The sequence below is a fragment of the Coregonus lavaretus genome (genome assembly GCF_964263955.1).
Source record: "Coregonus lavaretus genome assembly, chromosome: 36".
Classification (NCBI taxonomy): Eukaryota; Metazoa; Chordata; class Actinopteri; order Salmoniformes; family Salmonidae; genus Coregonus; species Coregonus lavaretus.
Window position 1 is genome coordinate 684,240 of NC_140023.1, and position 15,006 is coordinate 699,245.

The following is a 15,006-nucleotide window of genomic DNA, read 5'->3' on the forward strand; positions in this document are numbered from 1 at the left end:
CACACACACACACACACACACACACACACACACACACACACACACACACACACACACGTGTACATGTCCCCCCACATCCCCTCATGCACACACAAAGAGATATAGGAGAAGGGGGTGAACTCTCCATGCAGAGACAGAAGTGATGGACACACACATCACCAGCAGAGTCTGATCTAGCTGCTTCTATAGAGGTGCTCCCAGTCACCATGGAGCCAGCAGGCCTCACCATAACAACCACCAAGATGAAACTGCTCTTACTGCCTCGCTGTCTCACACATACACACACACCACACACACACACACACCACACACACACACACACGTTGGTGGTTGCTCTTACTGCGCTAACAAACACATAATACACACAAGTACGCTGGAGGATGCCCCCCGAGACACACATACTACACACACACACACACACACACACACACTAAGATAATGTCAGTATCAACAACAACAACTATGAGAAAGAAACAGCCATACCTTCATCTTCCAACAGGAATTCATGGCTGCTAGATACTTGAAGACACACACACCCTCAGACATACACACAGACAAAGGGACCTGGGGGAGTTACATGCCCCTGTGTAAATCCTCTCCGGGGGGAGACGAGTAGAGACAAGACAACCGTTAGTAAATACACAAGTAGAGCTGTAGCAATGTCACCCAGTCGTCTCCTTGGCGATGACAGCTCCAATAACACACCCTGAGACAAAGACAGACTGAGCAGTGATACAGAGATAGAGAGACGGAGGGAGGGAGGGATAGAGGGAGGGATATTGACAGAAAGGCTACCCTATAGGCTCTGAGCTGCTGCTGCTGCTATTTGTCTTGCCCTCTCACTCTCCCGGTTACTACACACACACACTGAGCAAACCCGGCAGGGCCATAATCTAATTGGCCCAAACCCCAATTTCCTCCAGCTGATCCCAATGAGGGGAGGGGCTATCTAATGCATTATTCATGTGGGGGCGTCAATTAAAAGTATTCACACTGCTCACTCAGCTTAACCAGTCCCTCCCCCTAACCTCACTCAGCCTGTCCTCTGACACACACACACACACACACACACACACACACACACACACACACACACACACACACACACACACACAGGCTTGTTCCGTTCAGATGAGAACACAGGTTCACCACCCTCCACCAATCAGAAAGGATCTTACTGGCCGTCCAATCCCCATCAGGGAGAGAGGGATGTGAAGGGGAGCTCAGCTGACAGAGGTTAATTTATTAAAGTCATCCTCACAGCTGACAGAGGTTAATTTATCAGAGACATCCTCACAGCTGGATCCAAGTGCAAATCTAGATCTATAGTTCTGTGAAATCCACAGCCCCACTGGGTGTCAATTATATTAGTGTTACTGTTTATACATGGATCCAATTGATTTAGCACCAAACAGAGTAGAACAGTAATGATGTTAGATAGAGTATATTAGAGGAAGAGAGGGAGGGAGAGGGAGAGGGAAAGGAGGAGAGAAGGGGAAGGAAAGAAGGGGAGAAAGTGGAGAAGGGGAGAGAAGAGAGAAAGGAGAGAGAAGAGGAGAGAAGGGGAGAGAAGAGAAGAGAGAAAGGAGAGAGAGAAGGAGAGAAGGGGAGAGAATAGAGAAGAGGAGAGAAGAGAGAAAGGAGAGAGAAGGGGAGAGAAGAGAGAAGAGGAGAGAAGAGAGAAGAGGAGAGAAGAGAGAAAGGAGAGAGAATGGGAGAGAAGGAGAGAAGAGAGAAGAGGAGAGAAGAGAGAAAGGAGAGAGAATGGGAGAGAAGAGAGAAGAGGAGAGAAGAGAGAAAGGAGAGAGAATGGGAGAGAAGGAGAGAAAAGAGAGAAAGGAGGAGAGAAAAGAGAAGGGCCACACACTGATATTCATTAGACATGATGAGAGATCTGAGTCTGAGAAAACATGCTCATACTCCCAATATTTAGAGGGGCTGAGAAGCTGAATTAACATTTTGGCAATAGAGTATAACAGTATAACAGTCTGTCTATTGTACTGTAGAATTATAGAATTATATTACTTTTGTATACCGGTATCATATTATTGTATCAAGTTGATGATCATTTGCTGGTGAATACCAGACTCTCTGTCTGACCTGATGCCAGAGTAACTCATGACTAAGGACATAGAACAGAAGGTGAAGGAATTGCAGGCTTTGAACCAACCAATGGGGGTTGGTGGAGCAAAAAACAACACAATAGCCAATCAGAGTTGAGTACCTCCATGTCACCAACCTTTGTGGTGAAAGCTTTATACAACACACCTTCCACATGACATGCCAATTATGTATTACATGACATGCCAATTATGTATTACATGACATGCCAATTATGTATTACATGACATGGCAATTATTTATTACATGACATGGCCAATCAGGCATCAACCAGCTGGCATGACGTTGTGTGTTTTTTATTTGTATTTTTAAAATTTTTGGGGGGGTAGATCAGCTTAATATTGCAGATAGATTGTAACTTCCATCAATGTAATTGTCTGCATCACTTCCAATCCCCCATGTTATATATATATATATATATATATATATATATATATATATATATATATATATATATATACATACATACATACATACATACATACATACATACATACAGTGGGGAAAAAAGGATTTAGTCAGGCACCAATTGTGCAAGTTCTCCCACTTAAAAAGATGAGGCCTGTAATTTTCATCATTGACATTTTGTCTGTCAACTATGACAGACAAAATGAGATTTTTTTTCTCCAGAAAATCACATTGTAGGATTTTTAATGAATTTATTTGCAAATTATGGGGGAAAATAAGTATTTGGTCAATAACAAAAGTTTCTCAATACTTTGTTATATACCCTTTGTTGGCAATGACACAGGTCAAACGTTTTCTGTAAGTCTCAACGTTTTCTGCAATTTATTACTTAAAAATCATACAATGTGATTTTCTGGATTTTTGTTTTAGATTCCGTCTCTCACAGTTGAAGTGTACCTATGATAAAAATTACAGACCTCTACATGCTTTGTAAGTAGGAAAACCTGCAAAATCGGCAGTGTATCAAATACTTGTTCTCCCCACTGTATATTTCAACTGTACTGTGATGTCTTACGAAAGTTCTGAACCTTTCTATTCTCATTGTTTCTACAGATTGTGAATTGAAAATAAACATTTTTGCTAATAGTATTATAATGTTATTGATCGATTGACTATGACTTTTCAGATCACCCAGTAGTGCTATCTGCAGGGTTAGCTCCAGGTAAATATTGCAATCCTTTAGCCATTCCTGGACCTGTGTCCAAAAACAAGCTACAAATGGACAGTACCAAAACAAATGATCTAATGATTCTGTCTCTTCGCTGCAAAATCTGCAGAGCTGGGAAGATTGTATCCCCCATATAAATAACATTCTATTGGTAGCAAGAATTTTATATAATAATTTAAATTGAAAGATTCTAAGTTTTGAATCTGGTGTCGTTTTGCGTATCAGTTCATAAACACTATGCCATGGGATCGGTACGTCAAAAATCTCTTCCCAACTATTTTGCAATCTATATGGGACGGCTGTCAATCCTTTGGTCCTTAAATGAAACTGATATACTTTTTTATTTATCACAGTTTTCCTTAACCAATTATGTTCTTTAATGCAAGGCCGACAGACAAGTTCCTTACTTTCTCCTCCTTCCACTTTCCTCTTCCATTTTTGCGGTAAGGCTGCAATTATTTGCTTGTAATTTTGGGTAGAGCAGACATTTCCATATGTTTTTGTTAGCTGCATGTGCGACATAACTCCACCAGTCCTACCGATGATATCATTTACATAGATTATATATTTTTTAAACATTCTGTCAAAAAAAAAGTTTTTTTGTCAATTAGTATATTTGAGTTTAACCACAATATTTGTTGCATTATTTATTCTGTCGTTTCTGGAGGATTAAATTGAAATTGCAACCAACTTTCTATGGCTTGTTTTAGAAATAGTGATATCTGGGAGATGATTTCCTTTTCAAATAACTGAAAGTGAGTGGTTGTAATCTGAATAAAGGGAAAAAGGCCATTCTTGAACATTGGGCGAGACAATCTTACTAATTTGCTTGAGAACCAGTTCGGATATAAGTATAACTTCTGTATGACTGAAGCTTTTAGTGATAGGTCTAATGCTTTAATATTTAATAATTTCTGTCCTCCGAATTCATATTCATTATATAAATAGGCCCGTTTAATTTTGTCTGGCTTGCCGTTCCAAATAAAATGGAATATTTTTTTCTCATATAATTTAAAAAACTGTTCGCTAGGCGTAGGCAAGACCATAAGCAAATAGGTAAACTGGGATAATACTAAAGAGTTAATCAGGGTGATTTTTCCACAAATTGACAGGCACCCACCTTTCCATGGTAGCAAGATCTTATCTATTTTTGCTAACTTTCTATTATAATTTATTGAAGTGAGATCATTTATTTCCTTTGGGATATGTATTCCGAGTATATCCACATCACCATCAGACCATTTTATTGGTAAAGTACATGGCAATGTAAATTTTTTATTTTTTATTGATCCAATACGTAATATAGTACCTTTGTCATAATTTGGTTGTAATCCAGAGAGGTTAGAAAATGTATCTAGATGTATCTAGATCCTCTATGAGGCTGTGGAGTGATTCTAGTTGTGGATTTAAAAGAAAACATGAATCATCAGCGTACAATGACACCTTTGTTTTTAAGCCCTGGATTTCTATTATTCTTTTATTGTTGATTTTAATAGCTAACATCTCAATGGCCACAATAAATAGATATGCCGATAGTGGACAACCTTGTTTCACTCCTCTTGACAGTTTAAAACTTTCTGAGAAATAGCCATTATTTACTATTTTACACCTAGGATTACTATACATGATTTTGACCCATTTTATAAGAGATTCACCAAAATTGAAATGCTCCAAGCATTTATATATAAACCCCAGTCGTACTTTATCAAATGCTTTTTCGATGTCTGCTATGAATAGCAGGCCTGGTTTCTCAGATTTTCCATAATATTCTATTGTTTCCAATACTTGCCTTATATTATCTCCAATGTATCTTCCTTGTAAAGAACCTGTCTGATTAGAATGAATAATATCTGACAATACCTTTTTAATTCTATGCACTATACATTTTGCTAGAATTTTTGCATCACAACACTGAAGTGTAAGGGGCCTCCAATTTTTTAAATGGACTGGATCTTTATATTTTCCACTTGTATCCTGTTTCAGTAATAATGAGATCAGACCTTCTTCTTGAGTGTCAGATAATCTACCATTTACATAGGAGTGGTTAAAACATGCTAATAGCGGTCCTCTTAGTATATTAAAAAAGGTTTGGTATACTTCGACTGGATTATTTATTACATGACATGGCCAATCAGGCATCAACCAGCTGGCATGACGTTGTGTGTTTCTATGTTCATATGTAGGCTGATTTATGACATAGACACACACTATGTTCAGTACACACACACACACACACACACACACACACACACACACACACACACACGCTCAGTCAGAGAAAATCTCTCACGTCTCGGTAGACTCACAGGGAGCCAATAAACACTACTACAGTCCTTGCTCTCTGGGCAGTACTAACAACATACTCCAGTCTGTACTCTATTGGCAATAGTACTATTTGAAAAGGTTATAGGTCTCTAACCAAGAGACGCAACATAAGATCACTTCCTGTAAAGCGTGACTGTGTAACACCAGCATCTCTTGAGATTGTCTATCTCTGCAGGGACGACACACCACCGGCTGTTGAGGGACCGCTGTAGGACAAATCTGATTTAGTAATCACCTCAGTCTCAACACTGAGATTATTATACTGATAACTGTGTAAAGCAAGCATGACCTTGAAAAGACTGTACATAATAATGCAATTTAAAAACAGAGTGTTTAACATAACTACATTAGAATGTGCAGTAAAAAAATTGTGGAATGGTTATTCCCTTAGAATAAAATATAACATTATTATACTGTATCACTATGGCTATTAACCTTAGAATAAAATATAACATTATTATACTGTATCACTATGGCTATTAACCTTAGAATAAAATATAACATTATTATACTGTATCACTATGGCTATTAACCTTAGAATAAAATATAACATTATTATACTGTATCACTATGGCTATTAACCTTAGAATAAAATATAACATTATTATACTGTATCACTATGGCTATTAACCTTAGAATAAAATATAACATTATTATACTGTATCACTATGGCTATTAACCTTAGAATAAAATATAACATTATTATACTGTATCACTATGGCTATTAACCTTAGAATAAAATATAACATTATTATACTGTATCACTATGGCTATTAACCTTAGAATAAAATATAACATTATTATACTGTATCACTATGGCTATTAACCTTAGAATAAAATATAACATTATTATACTGTATCACTATGGCTATTAACCTTAGAATAAAATATAACATTATTATACTGTATCACTATGGCTATTAACCTTAGAATAAAATATAACATTATTATACTGTATCACTATGGCTATTAACCTTAGAATAAAATATAACATTATTATACTGTATCACTATGGCTATTAACCTTAGAATAAAATATAACATTATTATACTGTATCACTATGGCTATTAACCTTAGAATAAAATATAACATTATTATACTGTATCACTATGGCTATTAACCTTAGAATAAAATATAACATTATTATACTGTATCACTATGGCTATTAACCTTAGAATAAAATATAACATTATTATACTGTATCACTATGGCTATTAACCTTAGAATAAAATAGAACATTATTATACTGTATTACTATGATTATTAACCTTAGAATAAAATAGAACATCATTATTACATTTACATTTTAGTCATTTAGCAGACGCTCTTATCCAGAGCGACTTACAGTTAGTGAGTGCATACATTTTTCATACTGGCCCCCCGTGGGAATCGAACCCACATACTCTATCTCTATGGTTATTCCTATCTATGTCCTTGTGTCAATAACAAATAACATATTGTCAGAAGACTGGATCTATTTTTGACATGAAGATGATCATTATAAGAAGCATATAATTACCCATGAATTTCTGTTCTGTGTGTGTGTGTGTGTGTGTGTGTGTGTGTGTGTGTGTGTATGCGTGATTGCTTGCATGTGTGTCCGAGTGCATGCCCATGGGTGTGTAGGCATCAATCAAATGTTATGCAGACTGTGGTATTAGGCTAATTAGAATGCAGGTCCATTCACTAATGAGTTGGATAACTCAGAGGCAGGTAGCACCATAACATGAGATTACAGTTGACATGCTGTTTACTGTGCTAATTATAGCCTTCCAGTATACTGCTAGGTCTCTGTGACTGACAGCACAATATTGCCATTATGTTTACCTGACACCTCAATCATTATAATAACAGAGAGGTTTGAAAACCAAGAGACGCAACATAAGATCACTTCCTGTAAAGTGCCCAAAGTCGGTTAAGCAGACTAGACCATGATTTGTCTGTATTGTTGTCAATGAGGAGAGTGACAAATTATTCCCTAATTAATAGTTTTGATTAGAATCTGAGTCATATTACACATGCATGAGAGTTAATTGGTCTTCATGTTCATATAATAATAACCATAATAATCATATTTAATTTGTAAAGCGCTTTTCCGATATGGTCTCTTGAATTATTTCACATGGTCAAACATTCATATTTCAAGCGACAATATTTACAACGCTATTGTCCAGTCTGATCAGGGGCTGATTCAATTATCAATTAATGTTACTGAAAAATCAGTAACCTGAATTGATCAATTATAGACTTCCTGTTAGAATGGAAAACCAGCAGTACTTTGGTTCCAAAGGGACTCAAACTATGCAGAAATTATACAGAGCTTTGTAACTGTAATTTTGTGTATAATTATACATTTACTGTTGATTGCTCCAGCTCCCCAGCAATACCAATTGATATTTATAGTGTAATTTTGTGTATAATTATACAGAACTTTGTAACTGTAATTTTGTGTATAATTATACATTTAGATTGCTTCAGCTCGCCAGCATTGATATTGCTTCAATAAAGCTTTCAGTTTACCCAAGGGTGTGTAACAGGCATAGCTAGCCTATTACATAAAGGCATACACTGTATGCATATCTATTATCTATGGGAACATCATGTTCTAATGATAACCTGCATTCAGGTGGACTATAAGTCATGTACAACCATCAGGCCATGTAGAAGTAAGGAGCCTTGGCTTGTGCAAGCCGGAACTCTTCATAGAAGCAAGAGCCTATCTCCTGTTTCTGTAGCGTGAGGCAGCTTGATGCACAAGTACACCCCCTGGACAGGACACTAGTCTATGTAGAGGCCATGGAGAGGCCATGGAGAGGCCATGGAGAGGCAATGGAGAGGCAATGGAGAGAACATGGAGAGGCCATGGAGAGGCCATGGAGAGGCCATGGAGAGGCAATGGAGAGGCCATGGAGAGGCCATGGAGAGGCCATGGAGAGGCCATGGAGAGGCCATGTAGAGGCCATGGAGAGGCCATGGAGAGGCCATGGAGAGGCTATGGAGAGGCAATGGAGAGGCCATGGAGAGGCCATGGAGAGGCCATGGAGAGGCTATGGAGAGCGGAGATTGAAAAGGAAAAGATGTGGAGAGGGGAGAAGAGAAAGACTAAATACAGAGAGAGAGAGAATGTGTGAAAGACAGGTAAATTTAGCAGAGGGAGAAAAGGCAAAGAGAGAGAGAGAGAGAGAGAGAGAGAGAGAGAGAGAGAGCGAGAGACAGATAGGGAGAAAAAGGAGAATGCAATAGAGAGAGAAAAGAGAGGAGAGAGATAGAGGAAGAGAATAGGAAAGTGAGGAGGAGGGGAGAGAGATAGGTAGAAAATGAGTAAGAAATGAGAGAAAGAGAGGGAGAAGGAAGGAGAGAGAGAGGGAGAAGGAAGGAGAGAGAGAGGGAGAAGGAAGGAGAGAGAGAGAGGAAGAAGGAAGGAGAGAGAGAGAGGAAGGAGGAAGGAGAGAGAGAGAAGGAAGGAGAGAGAGAGGGAGAAGGAAGGAGATAGAGAGTGAGAAGGAAGGAGAGAGAGAGGGAGAAGGAAGGAGAGAGATAGGGAAAAGGAAGGAGAGAGAGAAGGAGAAGGACGGAGAGAGAGGGAGAAGGAAGGAGAGAGATAGAGAGAGAGACAGAAGGAATGAGAGAGAGAGGGAGAAGGAAGGAGAGAGAGAGGGAGAAGGAAGGAGAGAGAGGGAGAAGGAAGGAGAGAGAGAGGGAGAAGGAAGGAGAGAGAGAGGGAGAAGGAAGGAGAGAGAGAGGGGGAGAAGGAAGGAGAGAGAGAGGGGAGAAGGAAGGAGAGAGAGAGGGAGAAGGAAGGAGTAGAGAGTGGAAGGAGGAAGGAGAGAGAGAGAAGGAAGGAGAGAGAGAGGGAGAAGGAAGGAGAGAGAGAGTGAGAAGGAAGGAGAGAGAGAGGGAGAAGGAAGGAAAGAGAGAGGGAGAAGGAAGGAGAGAGAGAGGGAGAAGGAAGGAGAGAGATAGGGAAAAGGAAGGAGAGAGAGAAGGAGAAGGAAGGAGAGAGAGGGAGAAGGAAGGAGAGAGATAGAGAGAGAGAGAGAATGAAGGAGAGAGAGAGGGAGAAGGAAGGAGAGAGAGAGTGATAAGGAAGGAGAGAGAGAGGGAGAAGGAAGGAGAGAGAGAGGGAGAAGGAAGGAGAGAGAGAGGGAGAAGGAAGGAGAGAGAGAGGGGAGAAGGAAGGAGAGAGAGAGGGAGAAGGAAGGAGAGAGAGAGGGAGAAGGAAGGAGAGAGAGAGGGGGAGAAGGAAGGAGAGAGAGAGGGGGAGAAGGAAGGACAGAGAGAGGGGGAGAAGGAAGGAGAGAGAGAGAGAGGGAGAAGGAAGGAAAGAGAGAGGGGGAATCAGAGAGACAGAGGAGAAAGTGAGAGGTGACAACCTAATCTCTATAGAGGGAAGAAGACATTAGATCTCCTGTGGGGCGTGAAATTACCCTGTAATAGTCCTTTCAGTTCATATTCAAATATACACTCATACATACTGATAACCACAGCACTGTACAGGGGCTGGGCTGCACGCCTTTACCCAACAGCTCTATCAAATCATACTGGAGAGATGGGGGGGGGGGGGGGGGGAATGAGGGGGAGGAAGGGAGAGGGAGAGAAAGATGGAGGGAGGGAGGGTATATCAGCCGAGAAAGTATATCAGCCGAGATTCCTACAAACTACAGTACACAACCTGTATCACTTACAGTAATAGATTTCGAACTCTTCTTGAAGATTTCAGTGTTCTTGTTAATATTCCCCAACAGTCTATATATTTCCCATCTCGGTATGTATATGAGACCCAGTCTGAGTCTGTTTTGATGTTCTCACATCTCATCATGTATTGCCTGTGTGATTCAGCACATTACATCATGATAAGACTTATAGACTGCAAATTCCTTTATGCAACAGACCATAACGGTCATATCTCAGTAGACAGACAGTATAAGGCCAGCATCAGTATAAATATATATAATATATTAAACAGCATGATCATTACACAGGTGTACCTTGTGCTGGGGACAATAAAAGGCCACTCTAAAATGTCACACAACACAATGCCACAGATGTCTGTCACAGATGGGTTGGCAGGTAGCTTAGTGGTTAAGAGCGTTGTGCCAGTAACCGAAAGGTCAGTGGTTCTAATACCTGAGCCGACTAGGTGAAAAATCTGTCGATGTGCCCTTGAGCAAGGCACTTAACACTAATTGTTCTGGATAAGAGCGTCTGCTAAATGACTTAAATGTAAATGTCTCAAGTTGAGGGAGCGTGCAATTGGCATGCTGACTGCAGGAATGTCCACCAGAGCTGTTGCCAGGGCATTGAATGTTAATTTCTCTACCATTGTTGCTTTAGAAAATGTGGCAGTACGTCCAACCGGCCACACAACCGCAGACCACGTGTAACCACGCCAGCCCAGGACCTCCACATCCGGCTTCTTCACCTGCGGGATCGTCTGAGACCAGCCACCCGGACAGCTGATGAAACTGTGGGTTTGCACAACCGAAGAATTTCTGCACAAACTGTCAGACACCATCTCAGGGAAGCTCATCTGCATGCTTGTCGTCCTTACCAGGGTCTTGACCTGACTGCAGTTCGGCGTCGTAACCGACTTCAGTGGGCAAATGCTCAACTTTGATGGCCACTGGCACACTGGAGAAGTGTGCTCCATGGTGGCGGTAAACAGAGTGCCCCATGGTGGCGGTGGGGTTATGGTATGGGCAGGCATAAGCTACAGACAACGAACACAATTGCATTTTATCCATGGCAATTTGAATGCACAGAGATACCGTGACGAGATCCTGAGGCCCATTGTCGTGCCATTCATCCATCGCCATCACCTAATTTTCAGCATGATAATGCATGGCCCCATGTCGGATCCGTACACAATTCCTGGAAGCTGAACATTTCCCAATTCTTCCTTGACCTGCATACTCACCAGACATGTCACCCATCGAGCATGTTTGGGATGCTCTGGATTTATGTGTACGACAGCGTGTTCCAGTTCCCCCCAATATCCAGCAACTTCGTACAGCCATTGAAGAGGAGTGGGACAACATTCAACAGGCCACAATCAACAGCCTGATCAACCCATTTGCATGAGGCAAATAGTGGTCACACCAGATACTTACTGGTTTTCTGATCCACGCGCCTACCTTTTTAAAGAATGTATCTGTGACCAACAGATGCATACAGTGAGGGAAAAAAGTATTTGATCCCTGCTGATTTTGTACGTTTGCCCACTGACAAAGAAATGATCAGTCTATGATTTTAATGGTAGGTTTATTTGAACAGTGAGAGACAGAATAACAACAAAAAAATCCAGAAAAACGCATGTCAAAAATGTTATAAATTGATTTGCATTTTAATGAGGGAAATAAGTATTTGACCCCCTCTCAATCAGAAAGATTTCTGGCTCCCAGGTGTCTTTTATACAGGTAACGAGCTGAGATTAGGAGCACACTCTTAAAGGGAGTGCTCCTAATCTCAGCTTGTTACCTGTATAAAAGACACCTGTCCACAGAGGCAATCAATCAATCAGATTCCAAACTCTCCACCATGGCCAAAACCAAAGAGCTCTCCAAGGATGTCAGGGACAAGATTGTAGACCTACACAAGGCTGGAATAGGCTACAAGACCATCGCCAAGCAGCTTGGTGAGAAGGTGACAACAGTTGGTGCGATTATTCGCAAATGGAAGAAACACAAAATAACTGTCAATCTAACTTGGCCTGGGGCTCCATGCAAGATCTCACCTCGTGGAGTTGCAATGATCATGAGAACGGTGAGGAATCAGCCCAGAACTACATGGGAGGATGTTGTCAATGATCTCAAGGCAGCTGGGACCATAGTCACCAAGAAAACAATTGGTAACACACTACGCCGTGAAGGACTGAAATCCTGCAGCGCCCGCAAGGTCCCCCTGCTCAAGAAAGCACATATACAGGGCCGTCTGAAGTTTGCCAATGAACATCTGAATGATTCAGAGGAGAACTGGGTGAAAGTGTTGTGGTCAGATGAGATCAAAATCGAGCTCTTTGGCATCAACTCAACTCGCCGTGTTTGGAGGAGGAGGAATGCTGCCTATGACCCCAAGAACACCATCCCCACCGTCAAACATGAGGTGGAAACATTATGCTTTGGGGGTGTTTTTCTGCTAAGGGGACAGGACAACTTCACCGCATCAAAGGGACGATGGACAGGGCCATGTACCGTCAAATCTTGGGTGAGAACCTCCTTCCCTCAGCCAGGGCATTGAAAATGGGTCGTGGATTGGTATTCCAGCATGACAATGACCCAAAACACACGGCCAAGGCAACAAAGGAGTGGCTCAAGAAGAAGCACATTAAGGTCCTGGAGTGGCCTAGCCAGTCTCCAGACCTTAATCCCATAGAAAATCTGTGGAGGGAGCTGAAGGTTCGAGTTGCCAAATGTCAGTCTCGAAACCTTAATGACTTGGAGAAGATCTGCAAAGAGGAGTGGGACAAAATCCCTCCTGAGAGGTGTGCAAACCTGGTGGCCAACTACAAGAAACGTCTGACCTCTGTGATTGCCAACAAGGGTTTTGCCACCAAGTACTAAGTCATGTTTTGCAGAGGGGTCAAATACTTATTTCCCTCACTAAAATGCAAATCAATTTATAACATTTTTGACATGCGTTTTTCTGGATTTTTTTGTTGTTATTCTGTCTCTCACTGTTCAAATAAACCTACCATTAAAATGATAGACTGATCATGTCTTTGTCAGTGGGCAAACGTACAAAATCAGCAGGGATCAAATACTTTTTTCCCTCACTGTATATGTATTCCCAGTCATGTGAAATCCATAGATTAGGGCCTAATGAATTTATTTCAATTAACTGATTTCCTTATATGAACTATAACTCAGTAAAACCTTTGAAATTGTTACATGTTGCGTTTATATTTTTGTTCAGGGTATATACAGAATCACAAACTGAGTTGAATGAGAGGACAAAGTGGCAAAAACTCAAGTAGGAAGAAACTTTAGAGAGGAACCTTCTCTGGCGGGCACAAAGGCATCTGGCCAAAAGTAGTGCACTACTATAAGGAATAGGGAGCCAACCCATTTGAGACGCTATTGACAGAGAGGTTCAGAGAGAAACTCCACAGTGACCTGGTTCAGAGAGAAACTCCACTGTGACCTGGTTCAGAGAGAAACTCCACAGTGACCTGGTTCAGAGAGAAACTCCACAGTGACCTGGTTCAGAGAGAAACTCCACATTGACCTGGTTCAGAGAGAAACTCCCAACTGACCTGGTTCAGAGAGAAACTCCACAGTGAACTGGTTCAGAGAGAAACTCCACAGTGAACTGGTTCAGAGAGAAACTCCACAGTGACCTGGTTCAGAGAGAAACTCCCCACTGACCTGGTTCAGAGAGAAATTCCCCAGTGACCTGGTTCAGAGAGAAACTCCCCAGTGACCTGGTTCAGAGAGAAACTCCACAGTGACCTGGTTCAGAGAGAAACTCCTCATTGACCTGGTTCAGAGATAAACTCCCCACTGACCTGGTTCAGAGAGAAACTCCCCAGTGACCTGGTTCAGAGAAAACTACCCACTGACCTGGTTCAGAGAGAAACTCCACAGTGACTTGGTTCAGAGAGAAACTCCACAGTGACCTGGTTCAGAGAGGAACTTCCCAGTGACCTGGTTCAGAGAGAAACTCCCCAGTAACCTGGTTCAGAGAGAAACTCCCCATTGACCTGGTTCAGAGAGAAATTCCACAGTGACCTGGTTCAGAGAGAAACTCCCCAGTGACCTGGTTCAGAGAGAAACTACCCAGTGACCTGGTTCAGAGAGAAACTCCTCATTGACCTGGTTCAGAGAGAAACTCCACAGTGACCTGGTTCAGAGAGAAACTCCCCAGTGACCAGGTTCAGAGAGAGAGAGAAACTCCCCAGTGACCTGGTTCAGAGAGAAACTCCCCAGTGACCTGGTTCAGAGAGAGAGATAAACTCCACAGTGACCTGGTTCAGAGAGAAACTCCCCAGTGACCTGGTTCAGAGAGAGAGATAAACTCCACAGTGACCTGGTTCAGAGAGAAACTCCACAGTGACCTGGTTCAGAGAGAGAGATAAACTCCACAGTGACCTGGTTCAGAGAGAAACTCCCCAGTGACCTGGTTCAGAGAGAGAGATAAACTCCACAGTGACCTGGTTCAGAGAGAAACTCCACAGTGACCTGGTTCAGAGAGAGAGATAAACTCCACAGTGACCTGGTTCAGAGAGAAAAACTCCACAGTGACCTGGTTCAGAGAGAAACTCCACAGTGACCTGGTTCAGAGAGAGAGATAAACTCCACAGTGACCTGGTTCAGAGAGAAACTCCCCAGTGACCTGGTTCAGAGAGAAACTCCACAGTGACCTGGTTCAGAGAGAGAGATAAACTCCACAGTGACCTGGTTCAGAGAGAAACTCCACAGTGACCTGGT

At 41.6% G+C, this 15,006-nt stretch overlaps 1 protein-coding gene across 1 annotated transcript in view; it reads right to left on the minus strand.

Moving 5' to 3' along the window:
* LOC311110499 (E3 ubiquitin-protein ligase MARCHF8-like) overlaps positions 1–15,006 on the minus strand; it is a 125,026-nt gene that overhangs the window by 38,486 nt on the left and 71,534 nt on the right. The window lies entirely within an intron of this gene.